Source organism: Montipora foliosa, chromosome 11, assembly GCF_036669935.1.
Source record: "Montipora foliosa isolate CH-2021 chromosome 11, ASM3666993v2, whole genome shotgun sequence".
NCBI classification, from domain to species: domain Eukaryota; kingdom Metazoa; phylum Cnidaria; class Anthozoa; order Scleractinia; family Acroporidae; genus Montipora; species Montipora foliosa.
The window spans coordinates 25,124,854-25,129,853 of NC_090879.1; the positions used below are offsets into that span (position 1 = coordinate 25,124,854).

At 38.2% G+C, this 5,000-nt stretch overlaps 1 long non-coding RNA gene across 2 annotated transcripts in view; it reads right to left on the reverse strand.

Moving 5' to 3' along the window:
- LOC137976129 (uncharacterized) overlaps nt 1-5,000 on the reverse strand; it is a 9,182-nt gene that overhangs the window by 1,563 nt on the left and 2,619 nt on the right. Inside the window, exons 1-2 of one of the 2 annotated variants that reach the window (XR_011117705.1) lie at nt 4,123-4,212; nt 881-1,072 (exon numbers count right to left, since the gene is read on the reverse strand). This is a non-coding gene — a long non-coding RNA (uncharacterized lncRNA). Of the gene's footprint in view, nt 1-880; nt 1,073-4,122; nt 4,213-5,000 lie in introns of those variants that run through there. The other variant, XR_011117706.1, reaches the window with a different exon arrangement.

The following is a 5,000-nucleotide window of genomic DNA, read 5'->3' on the forward strand; positions in this document are numbered from 1 at the left end:
AGTCTTCCATTCAGGGGTAGAAAACGTCTTACATTCAGGGGTAGAAAACGTCTTACATTCAAGGGTTTTACATCCACGGGAAGAAAGCGTGCAGAAGTTATAAATCCTTACTTCCGGAGGTATATATCCTTATGTTCAGGGGTTGTAAATCCTAACGTTCGTGCAGGGCTTAAAAATGTTTACATAAGTTCAGGTGTTGTAAATCCTTACATCATTTAAATCCTTAGGTTTAGGGGTTATAAATACTCGCGTCCCAGGGTAAATTACGACCGGTGGTTGCCACATAGTCGCTATATAAGTGAGACGATTTACGTAAGGGGGTTTTTATTTATTTTTTGTGTTATTCTTATATATGGGCCAGTGCCCAGCTGCTACGAATGATCCCAGTTAACTATCAAATTAATTTTGTCATAATGATAAAAGTACACATATAGTGGTGGAACTCATGGAACAAATCTTGAAAATATATTGCCAGATGCTTTCTTTGTCTTCAACACTTTTCCAAAAAAAATTAAGTGTGATGAGGTATTTAGAATTATCTCATTTAACAGTATTTCAAATTTTAAACTGAAAGCAGATATTGGGTGAGACAACGGATAAATGAAACTGCAGCATCATCTTCAGCTAATCGCTAGGCGTTACTAGTCTATACGTACACAGGCCTGTAACTCAGACAGTGCTTTATAATTATTTTATTGCAGTGACTGTCAAGAATTAGTTGTTAAAGGGTAATTTATGCGAGTTATTTGTAAATATCTATATGCATCACTTGTTTAAAAGCAACAGTCAGCTTATAAGTCTTTCAGACTTTCAGCTGTTTGACTGCATTACAGGTCTTTTACAGAAACATGCCTCAAAGGAATTTTTTCATTGCACCAACCTTTTCTTTTATCTGAGGGTTTTCCCCAACTCCTCTTCCATAGATGATACATGTAGTGGTTTGTACTGTATGGTGCAAGAAGAAGGCATCTTCTTGCCTAGCCTCAGCACTTTCTGTAACCAACTCTCTGTCCAAACTTCCCAGCAATCTTTTAATGAACCAATTCCCAGCTGTACCCACCTCCAATTTGAACTGTCAATCAACAAATATAGTGAAAAGTTTCAGTTTTCTTGGAAAAAATAATTCATAATCTCAGTCACATTTCCAAACAAAAATTATTACCGCTACTTACAGATAAAAGATGTCATAAGAATTTCATCCAGATAAGAACACTCAATATCACGTCTCAAAAAAAAAAATCCTTGTACATGTAATAATAAAGCTGATCATTTCTAAGGTGTATGACAACTGCAGACTGCCTACAAATAGCGATTGGGACGTTCGCGCTAATTGTTTGTGCGCAACGTTACTGCGCATGTAACGCGACTGTAATATGTCACGCATTACTTTGAGCATTAGTGAAGTTGAGGTTTTAAAACCTTTGCAAAAACCGTGGACGGTAAGTCTTTCACAGCGTTGGATCAGAGAAGATCGTGATCAGTCAAAATTGATTTAAAATATTTATGAAAGTCAAGTAGACTACTGCACGACTGATATTCGCGAGGTTTTATCAGTCGTGCACTAGTCTACTTGACTTTCATACAAATTTTTCAAGCATCAGTTAAAATAACATGGCGACAAAAACACCGAGGAAAAAATTACAGGTCGGCAAAAGAATGGCACATTAATTTCCGAATCATCATGAAACTTCAAAGAGAAGTGAGCGGGAGGATGGAAAAGCTCTGGAAAAGGTAGCTGATCGAGTAGACTAGTGGCTGAAAGTTTGGAAAACTCGTGGACGAACCGTTGCGTAAATTTAATGGGGCTATTTCTTTTTAATGTTTTTATTACCCTACGAACTTAAGTTCAAAGTGAATGCATGTTTTTAAAGTTCTTTTCCTTTACTTTCGTGAAAATTGAGGAGTATTTTCGCCCTCGTCCGCTTGAATAGTGCGAACCTGCGTGGAAACTATGAGCGATTGAATTTCACAAAAAACACACTCCAGAGGATGAGCATGACGGCAATGGGGAGATATTATACAAAACACCAACCAAATGAAGATGACCCCTGCTTAAAACGTCGTTGCTATGCTCGAAAAAGGTTTTTTTTTTTGGTAAAAACCTTTCATCTCTTCAACGATCGATCCTCTCTTGGGTTCCAGTCCTTGCCCGACAGGTCACGCAAAAGCGTGACAAACGAACTTTTCCATGAGCTTTGCAAAATCACATCGATTTTACTCGTTCAGATCATCGGTGACCCCTATTTTTCAAATCATGAATCCCTTACTTTACTTACTATCTATCTATATTTTTAACATTTTCTTTCCTCGTGCCATCGAATTCCGGTAGTGGTTGCAACGGATAGAGCTTTATACGAAAACACTCGTCGAGGATGAACTCTACTGTTTACCACATCCCTAGCGGCATACAATTATCTAAAAATCTCACTCCTAAAAACCTATGCATGGAAACTTTCACTCCAACAGTTTATTTTTATGATTTTCGATGGATGAGCAGATGAGCCTACATCTCGCTATTATGACCGATTTCTTGAAATTAAGGCATTTTTCCACTGCCATTTTCACCGAAATAAAGTCGGTGTTACGAGTTCGAAATTCGAACCCTAACCTCAAAACATTATGTTTTGAGGAAAGGTAGTTTGCAAACTAAACTGAACGCAGGGTTGTCGGAACAACAACAAGAAGATTTATTCCAAAATGAACGTAGTTTCCACGAAGTAAGACTCTTAACAACACGTAACTTGTAACCTGCGATCAGGCTCTATTTTAGTTTCGCGTAGCACGTAATGTGGAGTTGGCGAAACGAAAAATAGAGCCTGACCAAATTCCTCTTCAAAATTCCTTCCGCCCACTTTTTTTGATTGATTGACATGTCCTTCATCGGCCAATCAAATTTACTTCCATTACACCAATACACGCGTGGACGGCAGATTCACGCTATTTTGTTTTGACCACAGTTCATTACCGTGGGAGGAATATTATACACGAATTCGAAAGTTACCGTTGGCTTTAATTTGAGAAAAAAAAAATTAAAGCATGGGGAATGTTTTCGACGACTATATTGCGGGAAAGGCCGGTGTAATTCTTCCTCCGAACTTCACTGAATATGCAATCTTTTAATTTGTAATTGAGATAACCTAGAATTTTGTCGTTGGACGGTTTGGCAATAGATTTTTCAAGAAAAATAAAAGAGAATTACATTATTCCTTTAACGTGTTTGCCCATGACGGTTTCTTTGGTGATTTTTTCGGGTGATATCTTCAGTTGCAGTGTATTTCTAGAATTGCGCGCAGTAAAATCATGATAAGTTTGGCCGTTAATATTTGGAGTACGACAGTAAGATGGACTCGCAAAGTTTCTTTTATTTTTGTACAATTGGTCTCTCTGGAAACATGCCATTTTAGTTTCTGGAGTGCGAGTTTTAAGTTAAATCAACTGGAAATATTATGAAGCAATCTTGACTCCAAATTGTGCAAACAAACCGTGTCATGTACAGTAAGTAAATAATTAAGCCGATTGATACACAGATATTCAAAACATGCATTCGTGTAACTTGCGATTTTATCAGCATCTCCTCCTGTTGATATATATGTCCTTTGTCTCATCCAGGAAATCAATATGCATCGGCTTTCATTGCCATTTGAAAGAACCAGCTATTTAGCTTTCAAAACATCAGGGAAGTTTGTGCCAAAGTACTTTCAACCACATGGCCAAAGAGCTCGACAACGGAATCGGTAATTTCACTCGTTCCAGAGATTCAAACCCGATTCTGGACAAGTTATGAGATGTTTCAGATGGCATATCTCCATTTATACAAATAAAATCAAGTGGCACCGTCCACGGCATTGTAAGAACAAAACGGAGCAAATTTTTTCGTACACTTATGGCGGATTAGTCTCGAGGACTTCGCGAGAGCTCCGCGCAATCACGATGGCATTTTCACTTCCGGCGTTTCAACAGCCAATCAGATCACGAGTTTGGTCGGCCAAATTTTGGCCGACCGTCAGGAATTCTTGAGAGACTTTTGGTCAGGCCCAATTTTAGCGAGCGACGACATAAGAGAACATATGGGCGAAGCTAAAAATGGGCCTGATCGCAGGTTACGTAACTTGATAAACTTACACGGCCTCCGCCAACTTGAATAAACACTGCTTCTGTCACACTTGACTAAACATGGCTAACGCCAACTCTCTTCGCTTGTGAAAAACTAGTTAGAAAAACACTCCGCTTGGACTCGTCTACATATATACTCTGACAATAAACTTCTAGAACTTTCGAAAATAGTAATGAATCTAATTATAGAAAGATTACAAAGCACACCGATTTAGAAACGCTTACGCACGAATCTAATAATAAACAAACTACGAACTCTCGCGAAGCTTCTAGACAGTAACGCTAGTCACGCAATGCTATTTTTCGTAACAGTCGGTGACCCCCATTTTTCTTTTCATTTTTGGAGTAAGTACTTTATGACCTAACTCTAGGCGAGGAATGAAGAAAATCTCACCGTAGGAAGATTTTGGTGCGAACGTCCTTAAGTCTAAGCACCCATTTTAAATAAAACGTTTAGCTTTCAATAACTGTGAGTTACGGTTAGTTTGGGGTCTGCACTCTGCAAGTGTCAGACACTGTCACTTCTGTTATAACGTACAGTGTAAGTGTTTGAAGAGCAGACTCATCAAAATTTGGCTCTCTTTTCTTTAAACGCCAATAATAACAATCTCATGCAGGCATTCACATACTATTTGCATTGAGTAAAATAGTTTAAATGACAGCTGAAGCTTTCTGCTTTCTGTCGTCATGTAGTTGCGGTGAGAGCACTCTAATACCAAATCATTTGCTTAACCATTTGATCTAAAGCTTCATTTCTCTTGTGAAATACATACCAATTTGTTGAAGCACTTAAGCCAAATTAAATATCCTTGCCTGACAAATTTGGGACTTCATGGTGCATGTAAAAGGTTTGAATTCTACATAAGCTTACATTAAATTGTCATAAG